Here is a 19,886-nt window from a genome sequence, read left to right as displayed (position 1 = left end):
ATATATATATATATATATATATATATATATATATATATATATATATATATATATTACAATTCCCCAGTAAGTTGCCTTGAAGCTCTGACTAAACAACTAGATTGTGTCCTCTGAGGTTGGAAAGAGAAAAGAGAAGCATCCAAGACTGATGTGGTGATGTGTGGATAGATTCAGTTAGAGGGTGCTCTGCAGACTCAACTGAACCAGTTTCATGTCTGACATTAGGAATTGGTGAATGATGAGAAACGTGTTTGAAGTGCTAAGAATCTTGCATAATAGACTTTACATGATGGCGAGCTGTCACCATGTGTCCTTTGCTAGTCACAACTTCAAAAGGTTCAGCATCAAAGGGAGCATCCGATTTACTTTTTGTCTGTCGTCGCACCAATACTTGATCTCCTTTATTGAAAGTAATATTCTTGGCACATCAACATTCTTCAGCATATACATACATCTTTTGTTTACGCCCCAAGTCTTTTTGACAAAATTCATCATCTGTTGTAGATCTCCTGGTCCACTGCAGTAACTTGATCGTCATGGCTCTCCCAAATATCAGTGTGGCAGAACTTTCACCTTTTCTTGACTTAGGAGTCTACCAATAAGTTTGAAGAGTAGCATGGAGAGCTGACTTCAGATTAAGCTTTTCCAATTTAGCACGCTGAACAGTCTTTTTAAGAGTGCTCATAATGTGTTCAAGAACACTATTTGCTTGTTGCCAAAGAGGTATGATTTTCACATTAAGATGAGTAAGAAAGTCTCAGAATTCTCAATTGTTGAAAGGTGTAGTTGAAGGATCAGACAATAATACAAAAATGTAATCTAACTGTAGGAGGCTGGCCTGGTTTGTAGTGGGTACCTTGGGTACTTACACCTTATACCAGGTCAAGTTATCCCTTATTAGTGAAATGTAGTAGTGTTCTAGCAGCTTAGGCTGATAGAGGTAGGTATAGCAGAGCAGCTAAGGCTGAACTAGGAGACATGCAAATCTCATGCAATACACTTATAGTTACACAGTACTTATACACAAGTAAAAACAATACTCAGTGTTACCAAAAATAAAGGTATTTATTTGGGTGAAACAGTACCAAAAATATCTAAGAGACAATACTCCTCCTGGAGGTAAGTATTATGCACAACATATACACTAGACACCAAAATTAGACAAGTAAATAGTCATAGAACAATGTAAACAGTAGGACATCGTATAGAATGCAATGGGATAAAATAGGTCTAGGGGCAACACAAACCACATACTAAAAAAAGTGGAATGCGAATCACAAATTCCCCCCTAGACAAGTGTAGTGTGTGCAGAATCGCTGGGAGAGTAAGAATACAGTAAAGGTAAGTAAATTACCACACCCCAGAGCCCAGAAAAGCAGGAGTAAAGTACTGCAAGTTTTCTTAGGACTGACTACACCTCGTGATTGGGATTATGCAGTAACCAACCAAGTCTGCAAACAACAACTGCTGAATTCCTGGACCTGAAGACCTGCAAAAGAAGGGGACCAAGTCCAGAAGTCAAAATAAGTTCCAGGAAGGTCAGGAGCCCCTGCCAACCCAGAAGAGGGCGCAAAAGAAGAGTCCCCGGTTAGTCAAAGACAGCAGAAATGCACCCTAGGAAGATGCCAGCTGGCCCCTGCGTGACGCAAAGATGTCCCACGACATGAAGATGGATGCAGATGGGATTTTGTGTTGGAAGTCACCAACAAGCCTTGGTTACAACAAAAGTATATTTTGCATCAAAATGGCGGTGGCTGGACCCAGGAGGAACCTGGGGGCCTGAACTCTTTGTGAGGAAGAAGAGGGGGCTCCCAGCACCTTAGAGAGCCCTCAGGATGCCAGCCAGCACCCACGGGAGTCCCAGGACACAGGGACAAAGAAGGTGCAAAACGCGGTTGGTGCAGCACAACAAAGAAAGGTCCCACGCCGCCAGAGAACAACTCAGCGAGTTGAGCGTTACAGGATGGAGTACTGGGGACCTGGGCCAGGCTGTGCATGAAGTAATTTTGCAAATAGTGTGCACAGGCCACAGGAGGTGAAGACGACGCAGTACACAAGGCTACCATCGCTTTCAGGGAAGGCAACGTCTTACCTCCTCCAAATTTCGTCAGCAGGACATCAGGACAGTCTACGTCGATGGGGTCCAACCTCTGTGTCCTTAGGAGCATGCTTGTCGCTGTGAGAGGAGTCCAAGGGTACCGGTCATCGTCTTAGAAGGTGCCTGCTGGAGCAGGGGAGTGACTCTGTCACCCCACAGGAGATTTATTCGGTCCTTCTGGTGCAGGATGAAGACAGGGAGTCCTCAGAGTGTGCACACTGTGGAAATCGTTGTAGTTGCTGGCAGGAGCTGAAGTTGCAGAGGAAAAGTATCCCTTGTGGATACTTTGTTGCTGGTACAGTGGTTCCTGGAGCAGGCTGCGGTTGATACGAGGTCAGAGGATGAAGAAGTAGTTGTAGAGGATTCCTGAAGGAAACTTGAAAGCAGAATCTTAAAATAACCCACAGGAGATACCCTATTTAGCCCTGAGAGGGGGGATTGGCTACCTAATCTGATATGGACCTATCAGGAGGGGTCTCTGATGTCACCTGCTGGAACTGGCCACTCAGAGTCCTCCAGAGTGGCCCGACACCTTGCAAAGCAAGATGGCTGAAGTCTGGGACACACAGGAGGAGCTCTGGGCACCACCCCTAGGGTGGTGATGGACAGGGGAGTGGCCACTCCCCTTTCCTTTGTTCAGTTTCCCACCAGAGCAGGGAACAAGGGGTCCCTGAACTGGTGTAGACTGGCTTATGCAAGGAGGGCACCATCTGTACCCTTCAAAGCATTTCCAGAGGCTGGGGGAGGATACCACTCCTCAACCTGTAACACATATTTCCAAAGAGAGAGGGTATAACACTCTGCTCTCAGAGGAATTGCTTTGTTCTGCCTTCCTGGGACTGGGATGTCCAGACCCCAGTAGGGCAGAACCCTGTCTGTGAGGTGGAAGCAGCTGTAGCTGCAGTGCAAGCCTCAGAGAGCTGGTTTGGCAGTACCAGGGGTCCATGGTGGAGCCCCCTTGATGCATGGAATTGGCTCGCCAATACCATATTTAGAATGGGGGGACAATTCCATGATCTTAGACATGTTACTTGGCCATATTTGGAGTTACCTTTGTGAAGCTACATATAGGTATTGAGCTATATGTAGTGCATGCGTGTAATGGTGTCCCCACACTCACAAAGTCCGGGGAAATGGCCCTGAACCATGTGGGGGCACCTTTGCTAGTGCAGGGTGCCCTCATACTTAGTCATTTTGCACCTAACCTTCGGCAAGTGAAAGTTAGACATATAGGTGGCTTATAGGTTACTTAAGTGCAGCGAAAATGGCTGTGAAATAGTGTGTGCATTATTTCACACAGGTTGCAATGGCAGACCTGTGCAAGGGTTTGTCTGAGCTCCCTATGGGTGGCAAAAGCAATGCTGCAGCCCATATGGATCTCCTTGAATCCCAATGCCCGGGGTACCAAGGTACCCTCTACTAGGGACTTAAGAGGGGGGTCCAGTGTGTCAATTGAAATTGGTAAATGAAGTCACTAGCCTACAGTGACACATTTAAAAGCTGAGAGAGCGTAAACACTGAGGGTCTTGTTAGCAGATCCTCAGTGACACAGTCAAGCACTACTGACAACACACACATTAGGCCACAAACTATGAGCACTGGGGTCTTGGCTAGCAGGATCCAAGTGAGACAGGCAAAACATACTGACATATGGGTTTTTATCTATGAGCACTGGGGTCCTGGTTAGCAGGATCCCAGTGACACAGTAAAAACACACGGATACACACTCACAAACAGGCCAGAAGTGGGGGTAACCATGCTAGAAAGAGGCTACTTTCTCACACTAATTTCTTAATCTCTGAATGACATTTTCTTGAGTAATAGATGAGAGATCATCTACTAGTGGCAAATGGGAGTGTTCATCCATAATCACAATTAAATGGTGTCCATTGTCAAGAGAACCAAAGAAATCAAGAGCAATGTTCTCCCATATATGTTTTGGTAAAAATGTTCAAGGTATGTTAAGTGACAAATGACAGGCCTTCAATTATTTTCTCTCCTCAAACTTTATGTATTGAGTTTTGAAAGGGCAGGCAATGCATTGTGCAATAGTACAGTTGTACAGGACCATGGGCCAGATGTAGCAAGTCGTCAATTTGCGACTTGCAAATTGCGAGTCCCTGCGACTCGCAATTTGCAAGTCGCAAATTGCTATGCAGTACGGTGTCTCAGACACCGACTGCGACTCGCAATGGGGTCGCAATGACCCACCTCATGAATATTCATGAGGTGGGTCGCAAATTGCGGCCCCATTGCGAGTATAGGCACTCGCTAACATGGAGGGCTGCTGTCGTCAGCAGACCTCCATGTTCGCGACCTGCTTTTCAATAAAGCAGTTTTTTTTTTTTTTAAGTGTAGCCCGTTTTCCTAACAGGAAAACGAGCTGCACTTCAAAAAAAACGGTAACCTTTAGTTTCGGGTTTTTTTCAGGGCAGGGAGTGGTCTCTTGGACCACTCCCTGCCCTGAAAAAATAATTTGGGGTCCAGTCACAAACTGGAAGGGGTCCCACGGGGACCCCTTCCAATTTGCGAGTGGGTTACCATCCACTTGAAGTGGATGGTAACTGCGACTCCATTTGCGACCGCGTACGCGGTCGCAAATGGAATTGCATCCCACTGCGAGTCGCAAATAGGAAGGGAACACCCCTTCCTATTTGCGAGTCGGAAATGCATTTTGCGAGTCGGAGCCGACTCGCAAAATGCATTTCTGAATGGCAAAGTGGCTTTTGCCTCGCAAACGGCGATTTTCGCAGTTTGCGAGGCGCAAACACTTTGCTACATCTGGCCCCATGTATATAAGCAAAGAGCTAGTAACAGATATAGGGTCATATTAAGCAGGTCATGTCGCTGAATAATACAAGTAATATGTGTTGAGCAATAAAACAAATGGACCTATGTCAACCAAGGAAAGTATATTGAGACATGTCAAATGGCCCATTGTAATTATATCCCTAAAATGTCCTAAATAAAAGAGAACAAGGAATAAGTAATGTGCGTGAATAAAGTGTCAATAGCTCATGATATTGGGAGGGGGTCCCAGGCCAAGCAGATGGGGGAGCCAGAGAACCGTGGTACCACGAGAGGATGTGGAATGCCCATAAAGGCAGAAAGAGGTACAGTGCTCTTGTGCGAGTGGGGCAGGAGAAAAGTGGTAGGCCCAAGTTGAGGAACTGCACCACAGATCTTCAAATGTAATCATATCCTACCCTAACATCTATGATGTCATATCCTACCCAGACATACACTCCATCATGAGAGCCTGCCAGAGGTAGGCATGCCATTTTGACATGGAGGGAGCTGTCAGGAGTGTCAGGTACTGGATAGCTGGATTGCTCAGGAGCAGAAGCTAGTCCTAACACTCGTCTACTAAATTAACTCTGTTGCGAATAAGATTTTGAATTTTCCTAAATTAGTATATGATTTTAACACTGAAACAGTATGCCAGTATAGTGCTTGTAGTATTTGAGTGAGTGGATACAATTCAATAGTGAATAAATCTATTTTTTTTCATAGTTGTTCTCCAAATAATATGTGAATAGATGTTTGCATTGGAGTTAAGGAGTTAATTGAGTCATGAGAATTCTCTGAGAAAAGTGTCTCATAATGTAGAAAGTCTTTAATTTTTCCTAAAACGTTATGCCACTTGAAAGGTATCTCTTATCTGACCGTTGCAAAGAAGTTAAATGTGGAACTAGCACTTGAAGATCCTTTAAACTATGAGTGCTGCAGAGAAATTAAATACTTGCTGTACGACGTAGAAGAGACTCTACTCCAAAATGTGTGAGCTTCTTTCCATGACCAGGCCGAGTAGTGTCCTTTCTGACAAGGAATCTTCTGTGAGGTAAATATGCACGCTGAAGAGACACTACCAGCGCCTCAAGAGTCCAGTTGAAGTGCGCCGTCTTCCTTGATGAGTACTTGCATGTCGAGCTGAGTTTTCAGCACACAGGCAAACACTAAACTGCTAACATTCCAGGATCATCTGTCATTTTGGAGAGTTTGAAGTCGGTGCATGTAGCAAACACATGGAGGATGGCCGTCAACAACCTGCGGACGGCTTACTATGCCACCAATGTGGATATCGCTGGATTTGTGTCAATCCCTGGCATTTTGGTCTTTTGCATAAGTAAGTCTTTGTTCCTGCTACTGAATTCCTGACAGGGGCTGTAGGTTTCTTCCAGGCTGATGCTAGAGCCATTTTGGCCGCTTCCAGACAGACCCAAAGGATTGATCTATCCCCCAATGTTTGGTGCTTAAGAGAGTTGTCGGGGAGGCCCAGTATGACAAATGCAGGTGTGTATAGAAGAGGGTAGCCCAGAATTGTTTTTATCTGAGCAAGGATCGTGGCCCAATAGGGTTGTATCGTTGGACAGTCCCACCATTTGTGCTTAAAGTCACCCAAGAGCTCACACATTATTTGAGAATAATTTCTGTTGTTTGGCCGGGTATTGACACCAGTCATAGAGTACCATATAGTGGGCTTCTCGCAAACCAATGGAGCAATTAATCCTGGGGATGTCTCTCCACAGTGTGTGCCATTGTTTATCACTGAGCAGAGTTTTCAATAGTTTTTCCCAAAGAAAGGTATGCCGTGGAATACATGTGTGCAAGTTGGACATAAGGAGTGAGTATAGAAGGGAAATGCTGGCTCGAGTTATCCCCAGTTCTGCACAAATTCCTTGGTAGGGAGATCTCTGGTGGCAGCTAGGCATAGGGATGGCTGTATTACCCAGTGTTTCAGTTAGGTATAGTGATATACCTCTGAGGAAGGCAGTTGAAAATTACAGTGGTAGTTCTCAAAGGTACGGATGTCCCACCCGTGAAGGAGATCTGAAATAGTGATGCAACCCCCTTCCCGCCATAAGCCGAAAGGACCTGGAAGAGATGCTGGTTTAAATGTTGTGTTATAGTGGATAGGGGTATATGAAGAGGGAAATATTTTCAGCCTATGTGTCCGAGTGACAGTTTCCCACACTGCTAAGATGGTATTGGTTGGCCTGATTAAGTGTGCATTGGGAGGCCTATCATGTTTAGGTTTCCAGAAAACATCCCAAATAGTTCTACCCACCACCGCCCTAGCCATATGGAGCCAGTATTTATCAGACTCCCTAAGTGACTATTCAGATCTGATTCGTAGTTAGGAGGCCTTGCAGTAGATGGTGAAGTCTGGAAGAGCTAGTCCTCATGCTAGCTTTATGTGATAGTCAGGCCCTAGGGTTTGCCATATGAACTTTGTAACTTCTTAATGGATGGCTGAGACAAATTCTTTGTCAACTCTAATTGACAGTCCCTGAAAGAGATATGGGGGGTCATTCCAACCCTGGCGGTCGGTGTTAAAGCGGCGGCCAACCCGCCAACAGGCAGGCGGTCAAAAAAATGGAATTCTGACCCTGGCGGTAACCGCCAACAGAGACCGCCACTTTAACACTCCGACCGCCACGGCGGAACAAACAAACAGCGCGGCGGTCACCGCCAACAGACAGGCGGCAGACATTGTACCGCCCACCCTATAACAACTCACCAATCCGCCACCTTTTCCGGGGCGGGAGCCCCGCCGATAAAAACATGGCAGAAACAGACAACGAACGGGAAAACGCTCACCTCTACACACTCCACGAGGAATCTGGACAGCATGGAACCCGAACTACACATCCTGCCAGCAATTGTCTACCTGCTCCTCTACCAGGAACACGAACGCCGGCGCAGAAGACAACGGTGAGTACTGCACCTACGACACAGGGGAGGGGGAGGAGAAAAGGTAACAGGCACACACATACGCGACCCCCCCCCCCCAACTACCAACACACCAATGCAGAGCAACAATTCAGAGTGACACCCCCCAAACCCCACAGAAGAATGCAAAGACAAAAAAATATGATATCGAAAACCAAATATATTGTAAGGCTAAGTAAATAAGTAAATCAAACATCCAATAACTATATACACATATGTAAATTGTCCTGTCAAAATTGGCTTACAGTCATTGTACGTGGGCCAATGGTCCTCAACACATGGGCAAAGCCCACACCGGAGACCCGAATTCATTGGAGAGAACACTGCAGGGGCATCAGATAGGAAAACTACAGGCACCTCAGGGGGAAGGGAAGGGGGGGCACCTCAGCCAGATGAGTCCACGACGCTAGATCCACGAGGGGCCTCCATGGCCACAGTGCCATCCTGGGGAGTGCAAAGCCACAGTCTCTCAAGTCTCTACAGTGGGTGGCTTGCCCACTGTGCCATCCTGGGGAGTGCAAAGCCACAGTCTCTCAAGTCTCTACAGTGGGTGGCTTGCCCACTGTGCCATCCTGGGGAGTGCAAAGCCACAGTCTCTCAAGTCTCTACAGTGGGTGGTTTGCCCACTGTGCCATCCTGGGGAGTGCAAAGCCACAGTCTCTCAAGTCTCTACAGTGGGTGGCCTGCCCACTGTGCCATCCTGGGGAGTGCAAAGCCACAGTCTCTCAGGTCTCTACAGTGGGTGGCTTGCCCACTGTGCCATCCTGGGGAGTGCAAAGCCACAGTCTCTCAAGTCTCACAAGTGGGTGGTTTGCCCACTGTGCCATCCTGGGGAGTGCAAAGCCACAGTCTCTCAAGTGGATGACAGACTCCACTGGTACTGGAGGCGTCTTGGTGGCCAGAGTGTATTGTGCAGCCCTGCCCAACACTGATCCGGGCCTGCCCCTTCTTCCAATGGGCCAGCGGTGCTTGAGATGAAGGGCCCAGCGGAGCGGTGCTTGAGAGGAAGGGCCCAGCGGAGCGGTGCTTTAGAGGAAGGGCCCAGCGGAGTGGTGCTTGAGACGGCGGTGCCCAGCGGAGCGGTGCTTGAGAGGAAGGGCCCAGCGGAGTGGTGCTTGAGAGGAAGGGCCCAGCGGAGTGGTGCTTGAGAGGAAGGGCCCAGCGGAGCGGTGCTTGAGACGGCGGTGCCCAGCGGAGCAGTGCTTGAGAGGAAGGGCCCAGCGGAGCGGTGCTTGAGAGGAAGGGCCCAGCGGAGCGGTGCTTGAGAGGAAGGGCCCAGCGGAGCGGTGCTTGAGACGGCGGTGCCCAGCGGAGCGGTGCTTGAGAGGAAGGGCCCAGCGGAGCGGTGCTTGAGAGGAAGGGCCCAGCGGAGCGGTGCTTGAGAGGAAGGGCCCAGCGGAGCGGTGCTTGAGAGGAAGGGCCCAGCGGAGCGGTGCTTGAGAGGAAGGGCCCAGCGGAGCGGTGCTTGAGATGAAGGGCCCAGCGGAGCGGTGCTTGAGAGGAAGGGCCCAGCGGAGCGGTGCTTGAGAGGAAGGGCCCAGCGAAGCGGTGCTTGAGACGGCGGTGCCCTGTTCAGGGGTGCAGGTCTTGAAGGACCCTGTTCAGCGGTGCTGGTCTTGAAGGGCCCTGTTCAGCGGTGCTGGTCTTGAAGGGCCCTGTTCAGCGGTTCTTGAGACGGCGGTGCCCTGTTCAGCGGTGCTGGTCTTGAAGGGCCCTGTTCAGCAGTGCTGGTCTTGAAGGGCCCTGTTCAGCGGTGCTGGTCTTGAAGGGCCCTGTTCAGCGGTTCTTGAGACGGCGGTGTCCTGTTCAGCGGTGCAGGTCTTGAAGGGCCCTGTTCAGTGGTGCTGGTCTTGAAGGGCCCTGTTCAGCGGTTCTTCAGACGGCGGTGTCCTGTTCAGCGGTGCAGGTCTTGAAGGGCCCTGTTCAGCGGTGCTGGTCTTGAAGGGCCCTGTTCAGCGGTGCTGGTCTTGAAGGGCCCAGTTCAGCGGTGCTGGTCTTGAAGGGCCCTGTTCAGCGGTTCTTGAGACGGCGGTGTCCTGTTCAGCGGTTCTTCACGTGTGTCTCCAGGGCACCAGATCCGGACAACAGATGGTGCAAAGCCACAGTCTCTCAAGTCTCTACAGTGGGTGGCTTGCCCACTGTGCCATCCTGGGGAGTGCAAAGCCACAGTCTCTCAAGTCTCACAAGTGGGTGGTTTGCCCACTGTGCCATCCTGGGGAGTGCAAAGCCACAGTCTCTCAAGTGGATGACAGACTCCACTGGTACTGGAGGCGTCTTGGTGGCCAGAGTGTATTGTGCAGCCCTGCCCAACACTGATCCGGGCCTGCCACTTCTGCCAATGGGCCAGCGGTGCTTGAGATGAAGGGCCCAGCGGAGCGGTGCTTGAGAGGAAGGGCCCAGCGGAGCGGTGCTTGAGACGGCGGTGCCCAGCGGAGCGGTGCTTGAGAGGAAGGGCCCAGCGGAGTGGTGCTTGAGAGGAAGGGCCTGTCGGAGTGGTGCTTGAGAGGAAGGGCCCAGAGGAGCGGTGCTTGAGACGGCGGTGCCCAGCGGAGCGGTGCTTGAGAGGAAGGGCCCAGCGGAGCGGTGCTTGAGAGGAAGGGCCCAGCGGAGCGGTGCTTGAGAGGAAGGGCCCAGCAGAGCGGTGCTTGAGAGGAAGGGCCCAGCGGAGCGGTGCTTGAGACGGCGGTGCCCTGTTCAGGGGTGCAGGTCTTGAAGGACCCTGTTCAGCGGTGCTGGTCTTGAAGGGCCCTGTTCAGCGGTGCTGGTCTTGAAGGGCCCTGTTCAGCGGTTCTTGAGACGGCGGTGCCCTGTTCAGCGGTGCTGGTCTTGAAGGGCCCTGTTCAGCGGTGCTGGTCTTGAAGGGCCCTGTTCAGCGGTTCTTGAGACGGCGGTGTCCTGTTCAGCGGTGCAGGTCTTGAAGGGCCCTGTTCAGCGGTGCTGGTCTTGAAGGGCCCTGTTCAGCGGTGCTGGTCTTGAAGGGCCCTGTTCAGCGGTGCTGGTCTTGAAGGGCCCTGTTCAGCGGTTCTTGAGACGGAGGTGTCCTGTTCAGCGGTGCAGGTCTTGAAGGGCCCTGTTCAGCGGTGCTGGTCTTGAAGGGCCTTGTTCAGCGGTGCTGGTCTTGAAGGGCCCTGTTCAGCGGTGCTGGTCTTGAAGGGCCCTGTTCAGCGGTTCTTGAGACGGCGGTGTCCTGTTCAGCGGTGCAGGTCTTGAAGGGCCCTGTTCAGCGGTGCTGGTCTTGAAGGGCCTTGTTCAGCGGTGCTGGTCTTGAAGGGCCCTGTTCAGCGGTGCTGGTCTTGAAGGGCCCTGTTCAGCGGTTCTTTAGACGGCGGTGTCCTGTTCAGCGGTTCTTCACATGTGTCTCCAGGGCACCAGATCCGGACAATAGATGGTGTTCACTCGCCATCTTTCTTCGTGCTTGCTGGGCCCTCCTGTGCTGCTGTCCCGTGCCCGTGGGTGTCCTCCTTCACCCCAGGAATGGGGCTGGTTGGGCCCTCCTGGGCTGCTCGCCTGCTGCCGGACTTGTCGGCCGTGCTGCCCTTGCCATCCTTTCTTGAGTCTCTGTTGCCCTTGCCTCCCTTTGTAGATGTGCCAGGTGGCACCCCACTTCCTGACGGTGCCATGGTGGTGGCTGTGGAGGCTGCCGTCTCTGTCCTCTCGCGCCGGGCCTTCCCTTTTTTAGATTTTTTCCCAGGGGGTGGGCTGGCTGTCCCTTTGCTGCTGGCCAGATGTAGCTGCCCTCGAAGGTGGTGGACTCCAATATCCCTGGACTATGGTCCTTGTAAGTCCAGGGGTTGTGGTGGCTGAGGTGCTGATTGGACTCTTACGAGATGGAGGGGGTGGGTCAGGTGATGGAAAGAGGTTAAATTTTGAGAGGAGAAGCTTTTTTCGGAGCAATGGGAAGGGTAGGTGGAGTGGGTATGGGAGTGGAGGAAGAGGATGTGGTTGTAGGAGAGTCAAGTATGCTGTCTTTGGGTGCAGGTGCTTGTGACGGAGGCTGTCGTGAGGTGGATGGCTGTTGGGTGGGTGGCTGCCTGCGTTTGTGTGGTTTGGATGAAGGGGTGACAGACACAGTGGGAGAGGACACAGGGGACGTGTAAATGGCAGTGGGGGTGGTGTTCTGGTGGGTGTGCTGGTGATGGACGTAGTGGATGATGATGTTGTGCATGCAAGTGTGAGTGGAGACGTCACAGGTAGGGAGGAGGGAGACGAGGAGGAGGGGGACACAGAGGAGGCAGTGGCTGTTGGCATGTCTGCATGTGGATGTTGCTTGTGTGAATGCTTGTGGGATGTGTGGTGCTTATGTCTGGATGAGCTGACCTTGGGTGTTGAGGTGTGTGCAGGCTGGTCTGTAGGTGTGTCTGGGATAGGCAGAGGAACAGGGGAATGGCACTGGGTGGAGGGAGTTGGAGGAGTTGGAGGAGGGAGGCTGGATACAGGGACAATGGCTGCCGTCAGTGCTGAGGCCAGAGCGTTGAACGATCGCTGATGGGCAGCCTGACCCGAATGAATGCCCTCCAGGTATGCATTGCTCCGATGCACCTCCCTTTCTACCCCCTGGATGGCATTCAAAAGGGTAGACTGCCCAACAATGAGCGTCCGGAGGAGGTCAATGACCTCCTCACTGAGGGCAGCAGGGGTAACTGGGGCAGGGCCTGAGGTGCCTGGGGCGAAGGAGATGCCCGCCTTGGTGTGCGAGCGGGCACGGGGCGAACGCTGAGGGGCTGCTTGGAGGGCGGAGCTGGTGCGCTGGGTGGCGGCTGTACCTGTTGTTGCGGTGGGCACAGATGTTGCCGCCACCACAAGGGAGCTCCCTTCCGAGGACGTGTCGGTGTTGCTGATGTCTCCACGTGTCCCCGTTGTGGAGCCCCCCTCGCCCTCCGTCTCACTGGTCAAATCAGAGTCCGTTGCATGGCCCTCCGGGGCCATGTGAGATGCAGCTCCCTCGTGCTCCAATGCCACTTCTCCTCCGCCAGATGATGCTAATGCACACATGAACAGGAAGAGCAGACAAAAAAAGGGGGGGGGACATAAAGACATGTTGAGTGCATGCATTGGCAACACAGTTGGCGGAGAGGACAGACACAGAAGCCCCCTGCACTATGCCGCGCACTTGGGGTACACTACGCAATCAGTAAGACCTGGCCTACAAGCCAATGGACGACAACTGCACACATAGGTGACACAGGGTCATGGATAGCTGTACTTGGCACCCTACAGAGGTGGAGGGCGGGGACACAGGGCCATGCCTTATGGAGGGGACTAGCCTACAGAAATCGCCCTGGCCTAGGGATACCCACATCCCTCCTCCCCCACCCAGACACCTCCACTGCGCTCTAAGATAGCAGAATGTGCTTGTACTCACCCCTTGTGTCTGCTGTGATGTCCTCACGCGCCCATCCAAATCGGGGTAGGCCACCGCCAGGATCCGGGACATCAGGGGGGTCAATAGACGACTGGCACCCCTCCTACGTTGGGAGGCAATCCCCAGCAGAGCCTCCGCGGTCTTTCTGCTCCCGCAGCGGATGTCCTCCCACCTCTTGCGGCAGTGGGTGCCCCGTCTGTTGTGGACCCCCAGGGTCCGGACGTCCTTGGCGATGGCATGCCAAATGTCTAATTTCTGATGGGCGCTGACCTATGTGACACGTACAGGGAGAGAAAAAAAAATATCAACATTTTCTGCATGCTCGATGTAAGTGGCCCCCCCTCCCCACCCTTGCCATGTGGCACATGCTCTCATCTCTTGTTTGATGCATGCCTCATTCGCTCCCCTCCGCACCGTCGTTCATTCACACCACTCAACTCAGGCATAGGCCACAAAACATGGTCCGAGTGTACTTACCTGTTGGTCTGGAGGACTGTAGAGTAGCGCATACTGGGGGAGGACCCCATCCACGAGTTTCTCCAATTCTTCAGAAGTGAAGGCAGGGGCCCTTTCCCCAGTCGCAGCAGCCATTGTCTCTTCCAGACCGAGGTCACAGCAGCACTTGCAGTATAGGTCCTCTCCTGTGGATGATCAGGTCTCGAGTGATTAATCAGATAGAAAATGGCGGTCACGGCCGCAGCGGTGCGTACCGCGGCAGTGCGTACCGCGACCGCCGGCGCACTTCCTCATTGGCTCCTGAAACCCATAGGGTTCAATGTTAACCAATGCGGTTTTGCACCGCGGTCTTCGACCGCCTACCGCCACGGTGTGCCACGCCAGCGCATTGACCTCACATCCCATTGTCACACTTCACAGGTCAGGCAGCCGCCATTTCAAGGGCCCACATGGCTTAATTTCTACTGCGTCACACAGGCCTAGGCCTTGCATTGCCACTCATACAAGCCATTCAATGCATAGAGAATCGTGTACTGTGCAAACTGTGTGAACGTACCTGTGGGTTGCTTGACTCTGTGCTCCATGTTGTCCTTCCTAGGCACCGTCCGCTGGGATTTGCAAGGAGATGGAGGAATGTTCCAGTGTACAGACCGCTGGTGGACCTGTCGACAATGGAAGAAAGACATGTCATACTGACATACAGACTTGACCGTGCTACTATACAGGAACTGTGTGCCCAGCTGGAGCCAGACCTGATGTCACCCATCCGCCAACCCACAGGGTTTCCCCCTCTAGTGCAGGTTCTGTCAGTACTTCATTTTTTGGCAAGTGGGTCCTTTCAATCTACAGTGGCCATTTCATCAGGGATGTCCCAGCCTATGTTTTCTAAGGTATTGTCCAGAGTGTTGTCTGCCCTGATGAAATACATGCGGAGCTACATTGTTTTCCCTGAGGTGGGCGATTTGGCTGCAGTGAAGGGTGATTTCTATGCCCTTGGACATATTCCCAACATCATTGGTGCCATTGATGGGACCCATGTGGCTTTGGTTCCCCCCAGAGAAAGTGAACAGGTGTACAGGAACCGAAAAATGTATCATTCGATGAATGTCCAGGTGGTCTGTTTGGCTGACCAGTGCATCTCCCATGTAAATGCCAAGTTCCCTGGGTCAGTGCATGACGCGTACATCATGCGAAATAGCAGCATCCCTTATGTGATGGAACAGCTACAGAGACACCGTGTGTGGCTAATAGGTGACTCTGGTTACCCCAACCTGTCCTGGCTACTGACCCCAGTAAGGAATCCCAGGATCAGGGCAGAGGAACGGTACAATGAGGCCCATGGGCGTACTAGGAGGGTGATCGAGCGGACCTTCGGCCTCCTGAAGGCCAGGTTTAGGTGCCTGCATATGACAGGTGGATCCCTAATGTACTCACCAAAGAAGATGTGTCATATCATCGTGGCCTGCTGTATGCTTCACAACCTGGCTTTGCGACGTCAGGTGCCTTTCCTGCCGGAGGATGGTCCAGATGGTGGTGTTGTGGCAGCAGTGGAACCTGTGGAGAGTGAAGAGGAGGAAGATGACGGGGACGACACAGACAACAGGGACAGAGTGATACTACAGTATTTTCAATAACACGCAGGTAAGATTCAACACCGGCATTTTACAATTACTTACAGTCTCCTGACTCTCTACTGTCTGGCCTATTCCCCCAGTGTATGTTAACTGAGTTGTGACTTTCCCTTCAAATTTCAGAGATGTGGCCCCACTGCGTGACCTCTGCTTTGTTTACCCATGGACTACAGCTGTGTGACAGTGGTATGTTCTCATCACTGTGTAACTGGACATTTTGGCAGCGTTATGTCTAATACATTTGTTCACAATACAGGCACACTCCAGATGATTTTTGTGCAATAAGTGTTTTTATTAAAGTGCAGAATTTAGGGACATGGTTGAAAATCGGTGATGGGTGATGGTGGAGGAATGTCCATGGCAGAGTCCAGCTTTTTAGTCTCACAGGTGCATTGTCCATATGCCTGTGGAAGGTGGAGCAGGGGCAGTTTAAGGTTGGACAGGGTGACAATGTGGGACAGTGGGATGACATCAGGGGGTATCCTTTGCTGGCGGGTGTCTTGGCATCCTACTCTGTCTTTTTCCGAGATCTCAGGCCCCGCTTGCGGGGTGGTTCTTCTTCTGCAGGGGGTGGGGTTCTGGTGGCCTGTTGTTGTGTGGGGGCCTCCTGTCCACTAGCGCCGGCGGAGGTGGTAGCCTGTTCTTGGTCCATGCTAGTGACAGGGGCCCTTTGTGGTGCCACATGGTCCCGCAATGTGGTGACAATCTGGTTGAGTGCCCCGACGATGGTGCCCATTGCGGAACTGATGCTTCGAAGTTCTTCCCTGAACCCCATGTACTGTTGCTCCTGCATGACCTGGATCTACTGGAACCTGACCAGTACCGTCGCCATCGTCTCCTGGGAGTGGTGGTATGCTCCCATGATGGAGGAGAGGGCCTTGTGGAGAGTGGGTTCCCTGGGCCTGTCCCCCCCCATCGCACAGCAGCCCTCCCAGTTCCCCTGTTTTCCTGGGCCTCTGTCCCCTGGACCGTGTGCCCACTACCACTGCCCCCAGGTCCCTGTTGTTGTTGGGGTGGTGGGTTAACCTGGGTGCCCTGTAGTGGTGGACACACCGCTGATTGATGTGTCCTGGAGACAGAGACATGGGCCCGCTGGGTGGGAGCTGTGTTGGTGTTCCCAGAGGGGGTTGGGTCTGCTGTGGCCTGTGGCTGTGTGAGGGGAACCGACTGTCCCGAGGTCCCCGATGGGCCGGGCTGGTCATCTGGGTCCAGGGAGACAGAGCTGCTGTCATCACTGCTGGCCTCTTCTGGGGGTGGGATGGACATTTCTGGACCCTCCTGGGCGGCGGGGTGGCGTTCGGGTCCTGCAGGGGTATACTGTAGAGGTATGGTTATTACTTCAGTGTGTGCCATATCGTGCAATGGGTGGGTGCCCGTGTACCCCAGGGCTGGCATTCCTGTGTGGGGGCTTTTGTGAGGGTGGCTTGTGGGGGAGATGTGTATGTGCAGTGGGCATGCTTTGGTGATGGGTGTCCATGCTTTGTGGACGCATACAGGGCTAGGTGTTGGGATGGGTGGGTTGTGATGGTGAGACATTTGCAGGGAGTAGGTGTGATGGGGGTGAGGGTGGGGGTGTGATTTGGGATGCAGGTGGGGTGGGGGGATGCAGTAGTTAAGATTTGACTTACCAGAGTCCATTCCTCCAGATACTCCTGCGAGGCCTTCAGGATGCAGGATGTGCAAGACTTCCTCCTCCCATGCTGTAAATTCTGGGGGAGTAGGTGGGGGTCTGCCGCCAGTCTTCTGCACCGTGATGTTGTGCCTTGATACCATGGAACGCACCTTCCCCCGTAGGTCGTTTCACTGCTTCCTGATGTCATCCCGATTTGGTGGATGCTGTCCCACAGCGTTGACCCTGTCGACTATTCTTTGCCATAACTCCATCTTCCTGGCAATGCTGGTGTGCTGCACCTGTGACCCGAAGAGCTGGGGCTCTACCCAAACTATTTCCTCCACCATGACCCGGAGTTCGGCGTCTGAAAACCGGGGGTGTCTTTGGGGTGCCATGGGGTGGTGTGGATGAGGTGTGGGGTGGTTTATGTGTTGTAGAGTGTGGTGAGTGTGGTGATGTGTGGTGTTTTGTGCGTGGATATTGTGTGGGTGATGGTGTGGTTTGCCTCTGTGTGATGGTGTTCTCTATTCTGTGCTGTCTGTCCCTGGCTTTCTGTTGTTTTTTTTGGTCGTAAGGGTTTGTGGGTGATGTGGGTGTGTGTTTTATATTGTGTTGGGTGTGTGGGAGTGTTGTGTGTATGTATATCAGGTGTGTGTATTTCGAATTGTCCAATGTGGCTGTGTTTTGTAAGAGCGCGTGGATTCGTGGGTCGGAATGGAATGGGCGTATTTCTGTTGGCGTGACGGTGGAGGTTTGGTCATCGCCAGTTTCCCGCTGGCCTTTGGTGTGGCGGACTTTTGTGGATGTCGGGTTTTTGGCGGTTTGCCCGTTGCGGGTCAGAATGACCGTGGCGGTTTACCGCGCCCGCGGCGGTGTTATGGCGGTCTTCTGACCGGCGGTAAGCGCCTTTTACCGCCCAGGTCAGAATGACCCCCATAGTATGCGCAGAAGTATTGTCATCTTTACCTCAGTGATACGTCGAAGCCGAGATATGTGCAATGGGACCCACTGTTTAAGATCTTTCTTCAGCTGTCAGAGTAGGGGAGGGTAATTTGCTTTACATAGAGGTTGGTCACTTTAAATGTAATTTTAATCCCTAAATGAGTAATTATTTTTTCTCTCAGCAAAAGTGGGAGGAGGCTGCAATCACTTCTATTTCCCGTGCTGGGACTGTCACATCAATCGGAAACAATTTGTGGAGGTTGACCCAAAAGCCTGCGGCCCTTTCAAAGTGCTGTAGTTCAGTTTGTAATGCTGGAAATGAGGTCTGAAGGGAGGTGACATCATGAAGTCATCTGCAAACATAGAGAGCTTATGTTACACTGAGCCAAAGAATAGTCCTTAAATCAAAGGGGTTATCCATATCCTAGTAGCCAGGGGCTCAATACCAAGAGCAAATCATAAGGGGGAGAGTAGGCATCCCCATCTCGTAACCAACATCATTTGAAAATAGTCAGAGCCTGTCCCATTTACCAACACCCTAGATCGCGGGCATGCGTAATGTGCTTGAACCACCAAGATAAATCAGAGTTCAAAGCTAAATCATTGAAGTGTGTGGAACTTGAAGGACCAATCCGCCCGGTCAAATGTCTTCTTGGCATCTATTGTCAGTAGGATAGCTGGGATGTTCTTTTTGGTTGCTTTTTCGACCAAGTGGCTCACCCGTCTTAAATTATCCTGAGTCTGTCTCCCCTTACTACCATACTAAAATCAGAATGGTCTGGGTGGATTAATTCTGATGTAATATCTTCCAATCTGTTGGCTAGTATTTTAGTATATTATTTGACATCTAGGTTTAGTAGTGCGATTGGTCGATAGGGAGCTTTCCCTGGCTTTCAGATAAGAGACATTAAGGCTTTTCCTATTGATGGGGTGGCTGTTTGGGCCTCCACAATATGATTGAAGAGTGCTATCAGGTGTGGAGTTAAATCAGCATTAAAGGTTTTATAAAATTGGGCTGGAAAGCTGTCAGAGCCATGAGATGTATGTAATTTGAGGGAGCCTGTAGTGATCTGAGCCTCCTCGGTTGTTATGGGACATTCCAAGGACTCATTGAGGGTAGTAGTGACCTAAGGCAAGGTTATCTCTTCTAGTTAAGCTAATTCTTCATTGGTGTTTGTGGGTGCTGAAGTATAGAGGCGTTCATAGTCGTTTCAAAATGCCTGAGCTTTCTCTGCCTCAGTGTCCGGGCCATAACATCCTATTCCTGCTTGACCCGTAGTTGTCTCACGAGTATTACACAGACCTTGTAACCATGTTTGTATGCAATTTTCATGAGGCGGAGTAGATTTAATTCTACTTATTAGCATTGATAGCTTTAATATACCCTTTAGTGCAGTGACTTTCCTCTGCAAAGTTAGGTTAGGTGAAGCCTCATGGGCTTGTTCAGCCATTTAGAGTTCACTTTCTAAATGTTTAAGCTCCGGAGATTTTTTGCGGGAGATAGTAGTCATCAGGGCAATCCATTTCCCTCTAATAACCACCTTGAAGGCATCCCAAGTTGTCGTGGGGTCTGTGTCTTGAGGTTTATTTATTTGAAAATATTCTCTAATTGTTTTTTTAAATTCATCTGGGATAAGACTATCACGTGTTAAGATGTTTGGGGAGAACCTCCTACGAAACCTGAGTTTCGGGCTATGCCAGTCTAAGACTATTTCTACTGGGGCATGGTCCGAGAGAATGATCAGGTGAATAGTGGATGCACATATGGTATGTTAGAGGGATTGGCTAAAGAAAATATGGTATAGCCGAGAATAGGTGAGGTGTGAGTGGAAAAAAAGTAGTCTAGGGTGGTGGTATGGAGTTCCCTCTATGAATCAAGGAGGTCTAGTTGAGTTAGTGCCAATTTCATGTTCTTAGAAAATGTGCCTATTTGTGTTCTGTGGGAGGGAGTGCTATTTAGTGTATAATCCAGATAAGACTGAAATCTCCCAGTAGTATGATGCCCCCTTCAATAAAGCCTCCCATTACTGTAAGGAAGGAGAGCAGAAATTC

The sequence above is a fragment of the Pleurodeles waltl genome, chromosome 2_2 (assembly GCF_031143425.1).
Source record: "Pleurodeles waltl isolate 20211129_DDA chromosome 2_2, aPleWal1.hap1.20221129, whole genome shotgun sequence".
In the NCBI taxonomy this organism is placed as follows: Eukaryota; Metazoa; Chordata; class Amphibia; order Caudata; family Salamandridae; genus Pleurodeles; species Pleurodeles waltl.
This window is presented reverse-complemented; position numbering follows the sequence as displayed.